Source organism: Ceratotherium simum, chromosome 5, assembly GCF_057802395.1.
Source record: "Ceratotherium simum simum isolate JZ-2026a chromosome 5, ASM5780239v1, whole genome shotgun sequence".
Lineage (NCBI taxonomy): Eukaryota > Metazoa > Chordata > Mammalia > Perissodactyla > Rhinocerotidae > Ceratotherium > Ceratotherium simum.
Genome location: NC_141904.1, coordinates 60,963,475 through 60,984,425, shown reverse-complemented (window position 1 = coordinate 60,984,425; position 20,951 = coordinate 60,963,475). Strand labels below are relative to the sequence as shown.

The 20,951-nt window shown below is 40.9% G+C and overlaps 1 protein-coding gene across 4 annotated transcripts in view; it reads left to right on the top strand.

Annotated features, from left to right (window-relative positions):
• FHIT (fragile histidine triad diadenosine triphosphatase) overlaps nt 1–20,951 on the top strand; it is a 1,358,981-nt gene that overhangs the window by 20,774 nt on the left and 1,317,256 nt on the right. For all 4 annotated transcript variants that reach the window (XM_087431269.1, XM_087431270.1, XM_087431266.1 and 1 more), the window contains exon 2: nt 7,040–7,088. The gene's annotated coding sequence lies outside the window, so the exon portion shown is untranslated. The remainder of the gene's footprint in view (nt 1–7,039; nt 7,089–20,951) is intronic.

The window sequence follows — 20,951 nt, the reverse complement described above, 5'->3', positions numbered from 1 at the left end:
TTGTGGAGGGTTTGTGCTGTTGGGAGCAGAACTGTTTGACTTGAAATGTCATCCCATTCTGAGAAAACACACTGGGGCCACGTTAGGGCATCCCTGTGCAAATGTCACATTGTCAAAGTGTCTCCCCTGGGTTTCGAGTCACCATGGTACGTTCTAGTCTTGTCTAGGTGGTCAGACAAAGCAACTGACTCCTCAGAGCCAGGGTGCCGACCCAGCCAGGGTCATGCTCCCTGAGATTTCATGGAATTTGATTTGTCTATAACTCTGAATTTTAAGATGCTAATTATTGGCTGATTGGTATTCTGCTCCTCAGATGTCACCTAACGATTTTCCAGAGCTCGTGCTACTTGGCAAATTTACTTTTCCAATTCCTGGCAAATACTGGACAGCATTGAAAAGGTGTGGTGAGAGTGTATTGTGTTGTGTTGTGTTTGTGTGTGTGTGTATGTGTGTCTCAGGCCACAGAAATATAGGCTTCTATAGAAAGAGATCTTTTCATCTTATGAAAGCCTAGAGTACAAATTAAGAAAAGGAAAAGAAACAAGAACAAAAATACAAAACTAACCCTAACTTAAGCATTCTCAGTCAGTTTTTAATTTTAATAGTAATGCAAACTTATAATATTCCTTTATTAAGCAAATTTTATTGAGTGTATGTTATGTGCCAGACACTGTCCTAGAGAATATAGATTCAGTATTGAGCAAGACATATGTGGTCTGTATCTTTGTTGAACTTGTGGTTTAGTGGAAAGACTTTCACATACATTTTATGTGATAACTAACATATCTATTAGTTATCTAGGTGAATAACAAAACTAAAATATTCTGATCACTCCCCTGAACTCTAAATATATCGGAGTTTCACAGATTCTGAAAATACGCTATAAGAAATGCGTACATATAAATTGAAATAAAACTTCTAGGAATATACCTGAGAAGTGTCAAGTTTTTGGGGTCTTTGCTGCTCTGTCTTGTGAGGGTTTAAATCAGTATGCAGATTCTCAAATAATTCCATGCGTTTAAAATATTCATTTGTCATCAAGTAGTTTAACCAGGGCTATGTTCTCCAACTGGCTGGTTTTCACCGATATGTAGAAAAAAGGCTTAAGAATCTTTTCTTAGTTGAAAATTGGCTATCATCTGAAAGAATGTTGCAATAATTTGCTCACTGAACGTAGCATAAGAACGAAAATGAGAGCTGAATTTATTCAATGTCTTCATTCTTGTGTCTTGTCTTCATTCCTGAGTGAACAGACTTCTTTCCTAGGTATATAGATAATTGTTAAAGACTTAAAAGGTAAATAACCAATCCCTTAAAGTGGCAGTCCAGTCAGGAGAGGGCTGCAGAATGCAACGAGGCAATCCCGCAGTTCTGGGCAATGTGGCCTTAAATAAGGTGTGGCTGGATGGTTCCCAGAGGTAGGTTTCAACTGGAAGAAGATGAATCAGAATCAAAGGAGGTTTCTATATTTGAGGAAGGTTTCTATATTTAATTTCAGACTGATTTTTAAGGGAGATAGGGACTAGATAATGGAGTGAGGGGTTTGGGGTTGGTAAAGATGTTCTGGGAGGCTATCCTTCACGTCTTTTAAGAGCAGCTGAAGCCCGAACCTATTTGGATTCATTTGAATGTAATTATGTCTTGCAGGGGGTCATATGAAGGTTACACAGTCCGTCTGCTCTAGAATAAAATAAAATGGGGATGAGTTAGGCATGAGAGGGGTGGGATGTGGTGTAACATGTTGCAGCTGCACTGGGCCTGGAGAAGTTTAGGTCCTAGGATTTTTGCATCAAGGCAAACATGGGAAGGAGAGCGCTAGGTGAGTGGCTATTCCTGACTTTTGTCCAGAGATAGGTACTCAAAGCACACCGGAACAAGAGTTTTCTGATCCTGACCTGCTCCCGCCTTGGACATCCAGCGCACATACATGCACAAATGTTTGGGAAATGTTTGTGTACTGGAGATGTGTACAAAGACTGAAGAATCCACTTGCACTTGTTTATTCAACAAATATTTCCTGAATGACTGTTTGGTGCTGGTATGGAGTCTAAGGCTCACAATGCTTAGGCAGGGTGGGGTTCGTTTGAACAATAAAAGCCGCAGGTTTCAAAGAGTTCAGACGCTAATTAAGGTGATAAAACACACACACAGGAGAAAGTAATAATTTAAAACAATAGTGTGAGTGCCTGTCACAAGGTATTATATGGTTAAGGTGAGACCAAAGCTCTGTTTTAAGACCAGTCCCACCATCTGGCCCTTTCGACTTTCTGGGACCCTTCAGTACTGGTTACTCTTCTCACTCTTCTGCATTCAACCTCTGTCTCAACTGGATCTTCTCACCATCTTGACACGTGCTCGGGTTTTTTCTGTTCATGCAGAAACCCCTCTTTCAGTCCTTTGTCCTCCTCCAGTTGCTACTGTCTTTCCTCCCTTTCATACCCAAATGTGTCTAGGATTGTACTCACTGGCTTCATTTTAATGATTTCCACTTATTTCTTAACCAACTCCAAACTGAATTCTGTCTCCATCAGTTCACAAAGCCATTCTCCTTGAGTTCCTCGATGACCGTCATGGAGGGAGTTTTTAGTACTTGTATCGCTTGACCTTTCTGTGACACTTGAGGTTTGTGTTTTACTTCTCTGGCAGCCATTCTTCCTCCTGTATGATTTTAAATGTTGAGCTTCCTCAAGGATCAGTCCTAGGCCCTCTTCTCTTCCTACTTTGTACCATCTCCCTGGACGGTCACTCCATACTCACAACTGCAGTTACTTCCTTCTTATGGATAACTCACCACTCTCAGACCTCCTCTCTGGGCTACAGACACATATATTCAGCTCCCTACCTGGGCATTTTCTTTTAGATGTCTCCAAGGCGCCTGAAACGCGATATATCCACAACCAAACTGGTGATCCTTGACTCCAGATGTGGACCCCAATGCAGTGAGGTTTATTCGATGGCCTTGTCCAGTGCCACCTCAGAAAGGGAAACTGTCATAAAGATTTTTATTTTCAAACATATTTTTAAAATCTCATTTCATAATCAATATCTAACTTTAATGTATTGTGATCAGAGAACTGTTTGTTTGATATCTGTTCTATATGTCTTTTGAGACTACCTTTGGGACCTAATATATGGTGAGTTTTGGCCTCGGTTCCATGTGTACTTGTACAAGATGCCGCGGCAGATTGTGTTTTCCAAAGGTGGTCGCACCAACACATTTTCCAGTCCCATGTGCTCTTCCTATGGTATGACTGACACTCTTCCCACTGAGAGATGGAGTCTTTGTTTTCTTCCCTTGAATCTGGGTGGGGGTTTGTGACTGCCCCGACCAGTGGAGTGCTGTGTAAGTGGTGTTAATGTGGCTTCCAAGCCCAAGTCAGAAAGAATACAGCTTCTGCCTGGCTGTCTCTGGGAACTCTTGCCTTTGAAGGCCAGCTACCATCCTGTGAGGAGACTTGAGCCACGTGGAGAGGCCACAGGTAGCTATTCCAGCTGATAGCCCCAGCTAACGTCTCAGCTGACCCTCAGCAACAACTGGCAGACATGTGAGGGCATGAGCCTTCAGATGATTCCAGCCGCCAACCCTCTAGTCTTCCTGCTGAGGCCTCAGGCATTGCGGCATACAGAAAAGCGGGCTCACGGTAACTTGTTAGAATTCCTGATGTACAAACCATGAGAGATAATAAATTGTTATTTTTAAGTCATTAATTCTTGGATAATTTGTTATGTAGCAATAGATAACCAATACAAATACGTATTATATTATTGCTTACTTCTATTTTGCCTAATACTATTTCCACCAACTTTCTTTTGATTCCTATTTGTTTGGTGTATAGTTTTCTATACTTTTCCTTTCAAACTCTTTTTATGTTTTAGATGTGTTTCTGGGTTTAAAAAAATCCATTTTGAAAAAATTTTATTTTAATAGATGTATTTAATCTATTTACTGTGATTACTGACATATTTGAACTTATTTTAAATATTTTCTTCTGTGTTTTTTATTCATTGTGCTTTCCTTTGCTTCTCTTTCATTCCAGTCTTCTATAGAGAATTGATTGGATTTTCTTTTCTCCATGTTGTTCCCTCCATTGGTTTGGACGTTTCTATTCTTTTGGTGATTACTCTCATATGTTTTAAAATTGTGAAACAGAGCATACATACAAAATAATTTTTGAAAGTGTATCTCTAGTAAAAAAAGAAAATAGTAAACTAAATATCCAGATACCTCTCCCCAGGCCAAGAAATAGAACATTACCATATTCCAGAATCCCCCCAAAGCTTCTCCCCTGTTATATCTCCTCTCTTGCCTTCAAGATAAATATAGCCTGAATTCTGTAAGGTAAAGGTAAATCATTACCTTGCTTTTCTCTATAGTTTTTTGCCACTTACATTCCAAAAAAAGATAGTATTTCTTTTCACCTCTTTGAACGCTATATATAAGAAATAACATTATATGTAGTCTTTTGTGGCTTGCCTTTTTTGTGTTACGTCATATTTTTGAGAGGCATCCGTGTTGATATAACTGTTTCATTGATTTTTCAAAGCTGTATAATGTTCCATTGTAAGAATCTGTAAAAATGTATTTATTCATTGTACTGCTGACAGATGTTTGGGTTGTTTTCGGTATTTCTTGCCATTCCAGCAGTGCTGCTCTAAACGTTCTTGTATGCATCTCTGTGAGCATGTATGCAAGGGTCTCTTTGGTTATATACATAGAGAAAGAAATGCTGGTTATCCTCAAACAAGTTAATCAGTAGCTTTAATGCATATCTTTAACAACTTAAAGTATCTCTTTCTTTCTCCTAAACAATTCATTTCCCCCTCCATATTCTTGTGGTCAACCACCCATTTCACCTTATTTGCAAACCTTAACAATTGGTCATTATTGTTATTGTGGGTTTTTTACAGCCAGGGTTTAGTAATTATTATTCAATACTCATTATTTATTATTAAATTTACTAGATTTACCATCATCATGCTTGCTAATTTCTTTGTTCACCATTGCTTTTTGTTCCTGATTCCTTCCTTCTGGGATCAATTCCTGCTTATTCAAGTATATCTTTTAGTATTTCTTTCAGCAAAAGTAAACTACTGTGAGCAATAAACAATCTTTTTTTTCTAAAAAATGTCTTTATTTTTCTGTCATTCTTGACTGATAGGTTTAGCATGGGTATAGAATTTTTGTTGAACCTTTTCTCCCCTTAGTACTTTGAACATGTTATTCCATTGCTGTCTTGCTTTTATTTTTGCCGATGGCAACTTGTTTTGAAAGGAGTCTGTTTTTTTCTCTCTGGTTGACTTTAAGACTTTCTTTCTGTCTCTGGTGTTCTGTGGTTTCTTTCTAATGTATCTATGTGTGGATTTGCTTTTATTTATCTTGTTGAGGTCTTGGTGTGCTTTTTCAAGAGGATTCATGTCTTTCACTGTAGAAAATTTATATTCGTTGTGTTTTTTTTTTTTTTTTTTTGAGGAAGATCGGCCCTGAGCTAACATCTGCCAATCCTCCTCTTTTTGCTGAGGAAGACTGGCCATGGGCTAACATCTATGCCCATCTTCCTCTACTTTATATGGGACGCCGCTATAGCATGGCTTGCCAAGCAGTGCCTTGGTGTGCACCCAGGATCCGAACCGGCGAACCCCAGGCCGCCGCAGCGGAGTGCACACACTTAACCGCTTGCGCCACTGGGCCGGCTCCTACATTCGTTATCTTTTTACATTGGTGTTTTCTTTTGAGCTTGGCTATTTGGGGATATATGTTTGTATATACATATTTTAAATTATCACTGTATTTTGTTTAGTATTACTATGTGTTTGAAGGAGAGGGGGATATAGCTCGATCTTCATGTTGTCAGACTGTAAATCACTCAGATTTTACAAAACTCAATAGTAGCCTTCCTCAAATTATGCTTCCCCCAGCCCTACTGCAATTCGCATAACACGAGGGAAGAAGAAATTTCTGATGGTGTCCCACGGAGGGGCCTACATTAATATTTCAAGATTTACCTCACAGCCCAGAAGTCTGACCTTATTCTTTGGTGGTCATGCATCAGTAGTAATGGATTCTTTGGTGGGATAGGGAGATGTCAAGGGAAATAGCACAATAAGGGCTAAAGCAATTACTTAGGATATTGAAGGAAAAAAAGAGAACCATGGGAAAACCATGGAGTAGTGGGCTATTCCCAACTTCTGCACCTTTAGGAGACATTAGGACCTAACCAAGAATGAGAAAGTCATATTCCAATTATTTTTGACTATGGAGTCACCATATGAGTAGTGTTGGACTGCTATAGAATCAGCCCCTTGAAACCTTAAGTTATTACCATTGCTTAACAACTATAATTTACCAGATCTCCTATCATATTGACTTGTGTGTGTCAGTGCATAGTATGTTGTGGCCAAAGGCAGCTTAATGTAACATGTCAAGATTTGATTTGAAATAGTGTGGCTTCCTCTGTTTTGTGAGTTTCTCTCTGCTGAGAGAAGGCTGCACTCTACCTAGAGAAAGAGGGATTGTACCTGTAAGCTTGCACGCTTATACTCATGGGGGCAAGTGGTGAGGTCTGGGTTGGGAGGACCATGCACCTCGTATAAATGGAATAGGCTCCTCCAAGTAAAACTTTTTCAGGGAAGTGGAAATAGAGTGTGCAAGAAAGATGACAATAAAAGAAATAAGAAAATAAAATGCTCAGTCAGATCGAATATGCTGCATAATGCTTAATTTGATTTTCATCTCTGCACTTTATAAGTTCAACAGAACTCCCATTCTTTTGAGGAGTTCACACCCCAAAAGATTTGACTGTAGATCTGGCCAGGTTTGTGTGATTCAATTCTAGGTAGATGTGTGCACCATTTTCAATTTATGGCTATGTCTTTTATTGGCCTCTGGTGCAGGAGATGCGAGGCACAAATTCTATCAATGGTTTTTTTGGCTAGCACCACAAACCATAGTATATGGAAATGCTACTTAGAGACATTGAGAGAAAATGTTTGGTGTTTTGCTTGCAAATAACTCAGGGCTTTCGTTTTTATCTCTTTGTAGCTTTGAAGCTCAGCAAAGAAGGGAAATCCATTGAGAACAGTCTGTAAAGGTAAGTGTATTTATTACGTGGCCTTGACAAACATTGCCTTTACAACATTGATTTTTCTTTTATTCAGAGATTTAAACACTTGGATTAAAGATATAGCTGACAGGACAACTTCGTTAACCCCCTGCTTGTCCTCACTTATAGGCAAAAGTGCTGAGCAATAGTTAGCAGAAAGCAGGAGGAAAGAAAATGATGTGCTGAGGGTAGCCAAATGCCATTGTATGCTTGCTGACTTTTGCTATCTTCTCAGCAGTTAAGACATTCCAATGGAGCTAAGTTTACTAAGATTAATGCTAGAAGGAAAAAGAATGCACTCGTACCACTTCTGGTCAATAGTTAAATAAAACCAGCTGGCCAAATAAAGCATTTAAAATAAAATGCAGAGTGGCATTTCAATTGCGTTGGATGAAATTTATCATGAAAGTCAGTTGTGCAGTGGCGTGGAGAAGCTGGTTTTGTAGAAAGGAGAAAGCCAGCTAGTTTGGTGTAGCTAATTTCATTCCACCCAGTCACTGTGGACCCTAAGTGAATTACAGGCAGTGAACTTCCAAGTTTAAAGCAGTGGGAAAAGTACCTACTCGGCCTCCTGTGAAACATTACAATTGAGTTGATTTTTACATGGAAAAATGTAATTGTTTCCCCTTTGCTAGGTATATTTATAAGCGTACTGCTGTACAGCATTGTTCTTTGATTCATTGTTTAATTTCTGTTCTGCATGAAGTATTTTAATTTAAAGAATTCATTCTGGGGAATTATAGGGCTGCAGTTTCATCAAGAGTCTTTGGTGGCCACGGTGAAATATGCCATAATTTTACATTTGTTTTCATCATCAATTATGTTTTTGACAATTTTAGTTTTCTTTCTGTCGTTTTTATTACAGCAGTCATGACCGAGACCACTTGAGTTAAAAGTTCAAAAGCCATTTTGATTTACCTTATATTTTAAGTTATTCCTAACTTTATGACAAATCTATTTCTGGGCATGAATTTTTAATGTTTATTTTGAGGGTGAAAAAGAATTTTATAGGGAAGTTAGAGAAAACTCCTTTTGAATAATCAAAACATGAGTCATAAAAATACCATTTTGAGGATTTGCTTTGGGATGACTAAATTCTGGTGCATGAAAGCTGGTTGGCTTGGAATTTTCTGTAATGGTTGGCCACTAGTGAGGAAAAAACTATCTTAAGAAGTAGCTATTTCTTATTTTCAGCCGTATAACTTACATATCTGTGGACCATTGAGCCACATCTTGGAATAAAGCAGTATTTAATAGCTTTTAGAAATAAGTTCTCATAAATGATCAGAGTAAGTGGTGATGTAGCAATCTTCAGAACCTTTCCATCTTTAGGTATAGCTATGCTGCTCACATTCCTCTTGCAGAGTGTTTTCACACCGGTACAGTCCATTTCCTCCATTCTCAATAAAAATGCTCTGTTGAATTGGTTTTCTGGGGTCAGACATGGATTTAGTCCTGGTTTGGCTTTTATTAGCTATTGGGTCATGGACAAGTTATTCACCCCCTCTTTGTCTCAGTTTCCTAAACTGATATGGGGATAACAATATTATTTTCCTCATAAGGTTGTTGTGGAGATTAAGTGAATTATTATGCATCAAGGGCTTCGAACAGGTCCTGGCCCGTGGTAAGTACTCAGTAGAGTTAGCAGCTGCTGCTATTATTAATATTACGATCATCATCATCAGCAGCATCAGCATTAGTATCCTTATGCATTTATTCATTAGATATTTTAAGAAGTCTGTACTTTGTGGAAGCTTCAGGATAATATTTCCAAAATGAACGTGTTGTTACTAAAGAAGGGCAAATTCTGCTTTGTCTTTAGGAATCAAATGAAAAGATAACTTTCAGGTAATATGAGAAGTGAGGCCTCTGGAAGTAAGAAGTTGTTAGGTTGAAGTTTTGTAGGCATCAGGGAAAATATTTTCTTTGGCTGTGTGTGGTCAGTTACTAATTAATACAGTCTTAAGAAATTAGTGATCTACTGCTAGCTAGTTAGATTCTTAAGAAATTTTTGCAGAAAGCCTTGATGAGAGAGGAACCTCTCTACTCTCCCCTTTTTTTCCTGTCTGGTATCTGTTTTCCCTTCCTAATAGCATTTTATATCCTTTTGAGGTAATTAGACTAGTGGAACTGTAATCAGGGGCTCTACTCAGGGGCTTACACTCAGCCTAGGGATGGGTGCATGACCACGAGCTTTGTTAAGTGGGGTGCTCCTTCTTTGGAATTTGAATCGTGAGCGAAGGGGTTCTCCTTTCTCCCAGTGGGCGTTCTGCTCTGACAATACCTACTATGAGACCACTGTAGCAGTTCCCATTTCCTAGCCTCCATGTCCGTCTCCAAACCTTATTTTCCCGTCTGCCATGGATTCACTGAGCCTCCAGTTTCCTTCCAATAATCCTTTTTAAATTAGCCAATTGGTTTCTGTTGCTTGCAACCACAGAACCCTAAGTGATAGAGTAGTTTACACATTAGGGAGCTAGATTTGGAATAAAGGAGTATGTTTGGAGGTTTTCCATTAAAATAGCATTCATTACATTTTTTCATCATGTATGAGTAGCTGGATGTTTTGCAGTAGATTACAAAAGGTGCAGAGTTCTCAATTAGTATTTCAAAATGGGCTATTTTGCTGAACTCCCCACTATTCTGTGTTTGGTAAAAAAAAAGTCACTCTTGGCTGCTTCTCTAAGCTCTCAAAGGATGTGTGTGTATGTGGGGGTGCAGTGGAAATGAGAAGAAAAGCAGAGAGGTCATCCCTCCGATTTCTGGGGCCTGGTCTCTTTGTGGCATGGGGATTGTAAGGGACTGTGATTTCCTTCTACTTACCCCAGCATCCCCAAACAAAACTCTTTAAATATTTTTCTACTTTCCCCTGAATTTTTATTTCTCTTTTGAACATTTCTCTTGCCCTACTGAACACCTTCTTTTCAATGATGTGTAAAATGTGATTGAAAACTCAATTACTTCGGTCTCTGGCATTGCCTGTGGTTTCCTGAGAATGGAATGGGCAAGTTTGCTCTATTTCCCCTCGTGTCTTGTCTGTTGACTACTTCTGTGTTCTGTGCAGTGCCTAGAACAAAGCTGGTTAATGATTTTTTTTCACAGGGCCATCAATTTTGCACTCCTACTGTGAATAAATAGCACGACAGCATTGTGTAGTGGAAAGAGCCGCAGGTGAAGTGTTGGGAAATGTGCCTTCTCCTTTGGGCTCTGCCACTTGCTAGCTTTGTGACTCTGGGCAGGATACCTAACTTTTCTTAAGTCTCAGCCTCCTCACCTGTAAAATCAGGATAACCCTTGCCCTATCTACTGCATAGGGCTGTTTTGAGGATGATATAGAGATAATGAAAGTGCTTAGCAAACTGTAAAGTGCTGCATAACATCAATATATTATTATTATTATTATGCCATATATATTTATTAAACAGATTGGAAAATCAAGAGCTTGTTTTATGAGGCTGAGTAGGAAAGGGAAGTAAATTAAAAAACAAAAATAAAACCAAAACTCTGCATAGTGCTTGTGCTGGATATTCTCTATTTGTGCCTCCAAATCCTCACTCCTCTGACCGGCTCTGTGTCCCAGGAGGCTAACCTCTATTGTCAGCGTTCCCTGGGCTCCCTTGCTCTCTGGCTTCCCGTTGGATTAGCCAATGGAAGGCACTGGGAAAACATCTGAGAGTGCGAGGCTGGAATATTATTCGCTACCCTCCTAGAGCACTCCGGGTGGGCAGTGGCTGTATTCCTCTAAGGAAGGCCACAGGTCTTATGGGGCCTCTCTTCTGCAGCTACAGCTCTTTCCATTCTCTGGTAACTGCTCCCTCCCTTTGCCCCTTTAATTCTGGGGTGGTAACAGTTTTATTTTTGTCAACTCCTGGGTACTGGACTCTCCCTTCTTGGTTTCCCTTAACCTTGCCCACACCCTTCATTAAATTCACGTCAGTTACCCCAGAAGGTGTGCTTTCCTGCTGCAATCTTAATTGCACGAAGGAACTTCTTTCTGCCATCCTCAGTTCAACAGATGTCTTTTTAGGACTTACAGTGTGCCAGGGACATAGTAAGTGTTTATTGTACACTTTCAAGAACTAGACGTTTTGATGGTACAGTTGGAGGGATTATATCAATCAGTTTTTTTTTTTTGTGTGAGGAGGACCAGCCCTGAGTCAACATCTGCTGCCAATCCTCCCCTTTTTGCCTGAGGAAGACTGGCCCTGGGCTAACATCCGTGCCCATTCTCCTCTACTTTATATGGGACGCCGCCACAGCATAGCCTGACAAGCGGTGCGTCGGTGCGCACCGGGGATCCGAACCTGCGAACCCCAGGCCGCTGCAGCAGAGTGCGCGCACCCAACCACTGCGCCACCGGGCCGGCCTCGTCAATCAGTTTTTTAAAAAGCATGTTTTGGTAAATTGAAAAACTTTATGTGAACTCCAGTATATAAAGAAATTCAATATCATACACATTATGAATTATCTTTTTGTTTTGTTTTGTTTTTGCTGAGGAATATTCGCCCTGAGCTAACATCTGTGCCAGTCTTCCTCTATTTTGTATATGGGTTGCTGCCACAGCAAGGTCACCGATGAGTGGTGTAGGTCCACGCCTGGGAACTGAACCCATGCTGCCGAAGTAGAACACGCTGAACTTAACCACTAGGCCACAGGGCCGGCCCCCATGAATTATCTTTTAAAATTCTTTTTTATTTTTATCAGAGTAACATATCTACATTGTTTAAATAAAACAGCACTAAAAAGGAAATATGGAAAAACTGCAACATCTACCCCTCCTATCACCTTTCTCTCTCTCTTCCAACCCCCTCCCCAGAATCGGCAGCTTTCAACTCTGATACTTCTTGTGTTTACTATTTCTAAATAATGTGCTGATACTATTTTTTTCCTGTTATATCAATTTTAGCAATAGCTTTTTGACACTCCCCACTCCTATGCTTCTGGTCCCCACCACCTCGTAACATAGTTATATCACAATTTTTGTTTAAATCAATATGTAGTATTTACTTATCATGTTGGTCTGATTGGTAATGTTTTCTTTAACATATAACGTTTTGTCTTTCTTGGAATTAATATATGCTTTTAAAATTTTGCTTACTTTCCTAGGTATCTACCTTATGAGGTAGGTAGTAATAATATTTCCATTTTATAGATGTGGAAATTGAGGCTTCAGGCTAAGTGTTTTGCCCAGAGTCACCAGCTAATACATGTTAGAATTGGGATTGGACTCCAGCCAGTCTGTCTACAAAGCTTGCATTCTTAATCATGATGTTATTTACAAACACTGTCATTTGAACTATTATGCTAATGGCTACATTAAGAAAAGAATTCCTGAGTTCTGTCTTCAGAGATTCAGAATCTGTGTTGGGGACCAAGATCTGTTTTAAAAAGCTCCACAGGTGATTCCATTGATTGGCAGGGTTTGAGAACTTCTGTTCTATATCCTATCATTACAGTCGTGTGTCACTTAATGACAGGGATACGTCATGCTTATATAAACCTAGATGGAATAGCCTACTACACGCCTAGGCTATATGGTATTAATCTTATGGGAACGCTGTTGTATATGCGGTCTGTTGTTGACTGAAATGTCGTTTTGTGGCGCATGACTGTGCCATAATCCCCATGTTAAAAGGGAACAACAGGCCCCAAATCGGGTGACTTGTGCTAAGCCCACATCACCAAACTGAGACTTAATACTTAACCCAGTTGCAGTTTCAGCTTTCCCCAGGAATGTGATCTTAACCAGTCAGTCTGAAATTACCTAGTCAGCATTAGTGAGGTAATCTGCTGAGTAGACTCCTGCCTTCCCCTAAAAGAAGGTGAACGTTTCACTTTTTGCTAATAACTTCCTTGTCTCGCCCCCTTTCTGCCTATAAAAGCCTTCCATTTTGTACAGCTCTTTGGAGCACCTTTCTTTCTGCTGGATGTGATGCTGCCCAATTCATGAATTGTGGAATAAAGCCAATAAGATCTTTTACTTCACACAGTTGAATTTTGTTTTTTAACAACCATCATCACCACCACGATCATCACCATCATCACCACCACCACCACCACCTCCATGGGCAACAACAAACGACAGTCTTGTGCAGTGCTCTCAGTAGCTGAGCAGAAATGCTGGTGTCTGTTAAAGCAGTTGCTTTTTGACCTCCTAGGTGAGATCGCACTGGTGGGTGATTCAGGTAATGATTTATCCGGCCATTTTTAAGTTTGGCAAGTGCTTTGGGAGTAACTGTGCTCTGTAGAAGTGGACAAGGTTATTTTTTTCAGTTCAGCAGGTTGTTACTTTATCTGGTATAAGAACAATAAGAACACTGTCCCTGTACTTAACCCTGACTTTAAACAGACTCATTTTTTTCTGCGAGTCCGCTAAAATGACATCTAGGGAAGTACAAAACCCAAGTAAAAGAGACACTTTGATGTCTTTGTTCTGCTAGATTTCCATCCCGCCCCACCCCCCACCCCCATGCTTGTGACATTTCTTGTTTATCAGTCAGGAGAGAAGCAGTAAAATTTGGCCTGGAGTTTTCTCATCCCTAGGTGTGAAATTATTTCAGAACTATAATAATAATACTTTGCATTTCCATAGTCCTTTTATTTGAAGATCTAAAGTGTTCCATTGGTGTTAATAGAGCTTCCCAGGGCTCTCTGAAGTAGGTAAGTATTATTAGAGAAGATTTCCTCCAAGAACATTTTCACTTCATATCCCATGTGTGACTTGAAAATGCTTTTGTATTATTTGGGACTCTCAACTATTTAAAGTGCCATGCATATTGGGCACTTATTTTCTTTATATTCAATCTTCATTAATTCCCAGCACTTTGAGGGAAATGTAGTCATTTCTCATGAATGGGTGTGGCATTATTTAGAGAAAATTAAAATAAAAGCATTCTGTTATTGCCGTCTATTTGAATGTTTTGAAAATATTCAGTAACGTTCATCAGCTACGGAACTGTCTGTCTTACAATTAATTTTCCTTTTTTAAGGTAGCATGTCTTGGCAGGAATGTATTGAGGAACTAGTGGGAACTTGACCTGGTAGTATGGTGTCTTTTGGGAGATCATGACATGTCAAGCCAATTAAAAATAAAAACCAGGTTTATATTCTGATTTTAAAGGTTTCATTTTGAAAAATTGTTTTGAATGTTGCATGCGTTAGTTTTAATCATGCATGCATACTTGGTCACATTTTTTTTTTCTCTAAATGTTGGGAAGTTCTATCTCAGGGGTGTTTGGGGTTTCTGCTCACTTAGTGTCATTGATGTAGAAGTGATGCAGGTCTGCAACAGAACAGAACATTCAGGAAAAAGGGCTTTGATCCTTAATCAGCTCTGGTCACCCTGAGAGGCTATTTGTCCAAGCAGTGTTAGGTGGCCCTGCTGTGTCTATGCAAAGGATGCTGGGATCTTTCATTGTGGCTTCAAGGCCCCAATATTCATTTTCCCAAAATCCCTTTACCATCCCCATCAAAAGCCAGGGAGCAGGATGCCAGCCTCCACTACTTTAAGGAACTAGAAAACCTCCAGCTTCTCCCCAATATCAGGAAAGCCCAATTCCACCTAAACAGGTGGAATCAAAGGAAACAGAACAGTTTTAAAGAAAACAAAACAGGCCAAACTTGTCTTTACCCCTGTCCTTTCTGCTGTTGTCTAGCACGTGCCTTTCCACGAATTTAGGCTTTTGAAAGAAAAATCTTTATTAGGGGCCAGATTTGGGAGGATTAGGGATTGCCTTCTAGGACTTTCTGCTTTTGGCCATGCCCCTGAGACACAGGGAATGCAAACTCTGTCGACGTTCTTGAGATAAGAAAGGGAAAAAGATACGCAGGAGGGATAACAAAAAGTACAAAATGATATCTTTAAATTATGATGCCCCCCAATTTGCCACTGAGACAAGGAGGTGCATCAGCATTTGTGGAGTGCTTTATGACTCTCATGATGGAGAGCGTGTCAGAAGATCACGTGCTTAAGTCTTTTCCTGGCAACTCAATTGTCTTCCTTTTTGGGAAAAATTTACTTAAGACCCATCATCGGAAGATTTGGAGGAATGTGGGCAGAATTATGAATCTCTGCACCATTTTCTCCTGAGTCTTTTGCTCAAAGGAGATCACATAAATTTTCTGCTAATTATGTGAAGATAGATTTATCAGTGAAGATGCTTTTGGCTGCAAATAATGAAAAAGTCAACTCAAAATGGTTTAAACAATATGGGAATTAAAAAAAAAAAGAGCTTCCCACCCTCTCCTGTCTACCCGCTGAGCCTCATGGATGTCATGATTGATGGGAAGGCATTACAGAACCCTGGCTCGCAATGTCTGGAATCCAACCTCAATCCACTTTTCCCTGGTGCCAAGCAACTGGGAACCCACCAGGGTGCCTTTGATGGTTGTCACTGTGCAGCAGGGAGAGGATGTTGAGCACTAAGCTGTTGACAGATTGCTAAGCTTTATCAATTATTTTGTGAATTTCTCTACCAACTTATGTTTGAACACATGAAAAAACCCATTAGAATAAGGAAAATAAATTATCTCAAAGAGCAAGGCATCCTGAGGTGGGCAGCTCCAGGCTTTGTTAATTCAGTGGCTCAACAATGTCATTAAAGTCCCCATTTCTTGCTCTTTTTCCTCTGCTATCTCCAGTGTGTTGACTTGGTCCTCAGACTGGCTTTCTGCATGGTTCTAAGATGGCTGCTTCATTTTGGGGAGCTATCTGCACATATGGCACCATCCATTGGCCTAAGAGACTGTCTCTTCTTGTGTGTCCCTTTTTAAAAGCAATGGGCCTTTCCTGTAACCCCTCCAGCAGGCTTCCCTTCAGGTCTCATTTGGCTGATTGCAGCCACATGCTCCTTCCTAAATCAGACACTGGCACACGGGATGCGATTACCTTGATTGGCTTAGATTGGTGCTTTCCAATCTAAGTTTGTTCTTGTCATGGTACACATAGAAAATGATAACATTTGGTCAGCACATTAAGTAAACAGAAGAGGCTGCTCACAGCTGGAGGTGGCTGGTGTGTGTGTGTGTGTGTGTGTGTGTGTGTGTGTGTGTGTTGGGGGTATGGGTGGAGGCTCTGGCTGCCCTAGGGGCTAAAGGGATGATATCTGAGCAGCTGTAACCCATTTTCTGGTTTAAACTAATCAGGATTTACCCCTGAGCTGGGGTGATCTCACCTTCTCTGGACACATGGCTTTGTGGAGGGAGAACACCTCAATAAAATTGGGGTTTTACGTGTAAGGCAGAAGAGAGGATGGCTGTTAGATAGGCCCTCAGCCTTGTCTTCTATGTGGCCATTTCTTGTCTTTGCATATATACCTAATGTCCTTCATTGAATCATTAGTTCCTTATGGAGAAAGGACCACGACTTGCAAATTTTAAGTGCCTAATGATTATTTGTATGTTGAATAAATGAATATGTACTCACGTACTTGAATAACTGATGCATTCAACACCATTGACCTCCTGTAGTGTACCAGGAATGTGCTGTGTGAGGTGCAAAAAACATGGGCCCTGCTGATGATTTTATACTCTAGAGAGGGAGACAGAGCATAACTCTTTAACAACCAATGCATATATAATTAAAAGTTATGTGGAGTCCTATTCAGGAAACAACAGGAGGCAAAACAGAGCAGACCTCCTCATATGTGTGGTCCACGAGGGCTTCTTTGAGTTAACGACATTTTAGCTGAGATCTGAAGGAAGGACAAGATGGGGGAAGCAGCCATGCAGAGCGAGGAGAGAGGGTTCAAAGTTTTGACCCTTGTAACTACGTCTTAGTTAGGAATCATTTGTTTTCAAGAAACAAAACAAAACAAATAGCAACAAAAACAACGAAAGATGGGGCACTTGCTAAAGGCCACAGGACAGCTTACTGATTCAAGGGCAGGTTGGACCTGATCACTGGACCAGGAAATGGTTGACCCTCAGGAGCTAATGGGAGCAGGACAGGTAAGTGGATAAACATGTCCGCTCCTCACTGTCTCTCAGTATCTCCTCCTAAAGGCAGTGACTGTCTTGGGAGCTGTGCAGCCTCTCACCACTGTTTCTGCCTGCACCCTAGCTGCTCTGCTCCGTGTAGCCAGGTCCACCTTGACTGCCCTGCAGCTGTCTCTGCTCCATCCAAGGGACCGATAGGGACTAACAGGAATTTCCGCACTCCAAATCCTCTTTCCCGGGGGAAAGTATCTGAATGGCTTGAGGTAGGTCAGGTGCTCACCTTGCTGGCGTCAGCTGTGGCCTGGGCACCGGCCACCTGGCTGGCTGTCTACTTAATTCTACTTAATCCTACTTGGCAGGATGGGGAGAGATTCTCTGAGAAGGTGGAATATAGGGCAGGTGGATGGATTAACACCTCTGTTAAATGCTGCTTTTTAGGTTCTCCAACTTTAATAACACTGATAAGGTCTCTATGACAGAAAGAACTTAGTTACTACCTGACTTATTTAGTTGAGTACTGATGCCTACTGAGGGCACTGCACACAGCACGTACTTAAGTAGTTAGTGATGGTGTTAATAACAAAGTTGAATGTGAGATACGTGGTAGTCCTTTCTCCATGGAGCAGGTCAATTATATTACTTTAATGGAAATGCTTCTTTGTTTTGCAGATGAAAAGCCCTTTTGTAAATGCCATTCTGTACCTTTAAATCACTTTATAATTACTTTATTTGTATTACAAAAATAATGCATTTGCCTTTTAGAATATTTGGGGCACAGATCAGCAGAAGAGAAGAAAATAGAAATTGCTCATAATCCTACTGCCCAGAGATGACCACCTATGGCATTTCGGGGTATTTCTTTCCAGTCAGTTCTCTACGTAGGTATGTTTTTTAAAAAATGGTACGTACTGCTTTTTCCACTTAACATTGTCTTGTGAATATTAAAAATTCTTCTACCACATCATCACTAAGGGCTGCACTGTGTTCCGTAGTGTGGATATGACATATAGAAGTGGATGTACAGATTTGGAAAGCGCATCTTCTGCTGAACGTGGTCCTGAGGCTGGGGTGGATTGGAATGCTGACCCTGAGTTTGTGTGGCAGTGCACAATACGGCAGGGTGATTGTTGAAGTTGGCCAGAAATTAAGTTTGTGTGATAATGATCACTCTTGTCCCCTGGGCCGCCACTTTCCTGAGGATAATTTGCATGAAGCTCATTTACTGTTTTTGCAAAGAGGATGGCTCAGCGTGAGCATCCCTATAAGGAAAATAATCAGCATCCCCCTCAGGGTTCCAGGAAGCTTCTTTGCTGCTCAGGTCAGGGTGGCCCCTGCAGACGGCACTTGCTTCTCTTGATAAAGCAAATGCAAGCATGCCAAATTGCTTTGCTCCGGCTTAACCCTACTCCAGAATGAATCCATAAAAGCTACAAAAGCAAAGCTTATGAACATATGCTACACAGAACTCAGAAAGCATCCTGCCTACTTAATCCTTTTCCTACTTCAGGGAAAATAAAGTCTGTTTATACTTGAACTGAGAATTGAGGGATCACAAAAATGAAGATTGGATGCCGTGCTAGAAATCACCAGTTGTGTTTTCTCATTTCCCTTTGAGCCACGGGTTGATTTTTCAATGCAGCTGTGTCTGTGGGGAAAGGTGCCGCTCTTTCTAGAGTTCTTTGATTCACTCCCAATTATGTGACTGTGTCTAAATGCCTTTTGAGGAAATGCAAGTTCCCCTTGTTTAAACAGAGTTTCATTATAGTGGATTCTGAGGACTGGAGGGCATCTCTTCAGGTCATTATCTCCCTCCTCCCCCGTGACTCTCCATTTAGATGATGGCAGGTGGCGAAGGGCACTTCTCCACTTTGTGTTCTTGGAGAGATTCTTCCACAGAGAGATGCATGGAATCACAATAGATGTGCAATGAGCTGAGAGGTTCAGGAATGTGCCCTGGCACTTAGAATGCATACTGGTCCTTCTGGTTCAAGATGAGTCCCCTGCAAAACAGTTCTTTTCCTTGCTGGCATATTTGCTTGCAGACACCCACAGACGCTGTTCTGGCAAGCTTTCTGACCCCAAAGCACCCCAGATTTTTGATCCTTCTCTGCTTGCTGTTGGCCTTCCCACACCGGAGCTCTGGAGGACTCTGGCAGATCTGCTTCAGTCTCTCTCCATCTCAAGGAAGTGAAAGTGATTTTCCTGTCTGTGTCTTATTTAATGTATGTCTGTATCTTCCAGCTGTCTTGGACGAGGGGTCTATGGGGCCATTCGGTTTGACACCAAAGGCACTATCTGTGTATAGCCAGTCATAATGAATAACTGTAAACATGATCAGATGCCTGCCCAGAGCGGGTGTTAGCCGAGAGGCGTGTGAATCTGCTTGGAGGGGCAACAGCTGAGATGTCAGAGTAGTTTACCATCTCCTGGGTAGAGGCATTGAGACAGTGTTTTCTGTCTGAAAAATATTGCAGGCATCGGATCCTAAACTTCCCCTCCTGTGGCTGCAGGTGCTCGTCCTTCTGATTTAGAAGTGAGGGAAGCTCTATGGGTATTACAAGGATAGGAGATTCAGATTGAGACAGAAGTGGAAAATGCAGGGGGCTTCAAAATGGGAATGAATTGTCGTCATCATCAACCCAGGATACATTTGTTAACATGCATCTATGAAGAACTGTTTGCACATGATACTGTACCCAATCATGCCTCTGAGACCTGCTAACCTGCTCCATTCTCTCTGTAAACATTAAAAAGTCTGATACTGGTAAACAGGGAAGATGTCAGGAGAGTGAATGAAAGCATGTGGATGTTACATTATAACAACATGGAACCATTATGCCATTGATATTTATCATGGTATTGTGATCTGGTCCAAAAATGTAGCCAGCATCTTTAGCTTATTATGTACTCTAGACAATGTGGTAGTCACTTTTCTTGAATTCTCTCTTAAATTTAATCTTTATCACAACTCATGAGGCAGATATTATTCTCCAGAATTTAACAGATGAGGGAACGGAAGTTCAGAGAAGTTAAGTAACTTGACCAAGATTGCACAGCTTTTTAAGAAGGAGGCGCTTTAAAAGACAGAGTGCAGCAGATCTTTGTCTAGCTAGGGCAAGGGAAGGAGAACTTGTAATTTCTCTGAAAAGGCAGATTGATACTGATGGGATTTGTGCTGTGTTCCTTGATGACTTCAGAGGGGCTGGGACAATTTGGGGGCATGCCTTAGGCGTGCAGGTGCTCCTTTCTGCAAAACTAATCTCTTTTCATATATTCATTCATTCATGGTTGATTCATTCAGATTCACTTGCTCGCTTTTTCTATAAATTGGGCACCTGTTTTGCTGAGAGCTAGGTGTTAAGAGCAATGGAAAAATGATCAGAGAATTGAGAATCTCTGAGAGAAGGATATCCAGGGAAGAGTTGGAACATACGGTATTTTGTGGTGAATGTGGCAAGAAGAAGCAGAATTCTGGAGCTTGCTCCAGGAGTTATTGGGGTGACCTCTAGGTAATGTGTCTCCTCCTATTGGGAACCCCTGTTAGTATTCCAGAAATTTGGTCTCAGCACAGGGACTGGCATTTGTTCTGCACTGTCAACTACAACGAAGAGACCTATTAACAGCATGAGATTTCTTTGTGATGGGTAATTTGTGAGCTCAGATGTGTATGCATGAAAGAGATGGTGCATAGAAGTGGAAGAAGGACCTTCACATCAAACAATACAGCGGACTTCCTCTATGACACATATGCAGGGACAGCCCCAGATATAAGTAATTGTGAAGTGACCACACCCTGCTCTTTTGTCCCCTTACTTCTCATAGCTTGTGACATCCACCCCACCCCACCCCAAGCACCCAGCCTTCACACATGCTCCTTCAGGTTCTCAGTGCCTTTCCTACCTCTTTTTGGTGGTC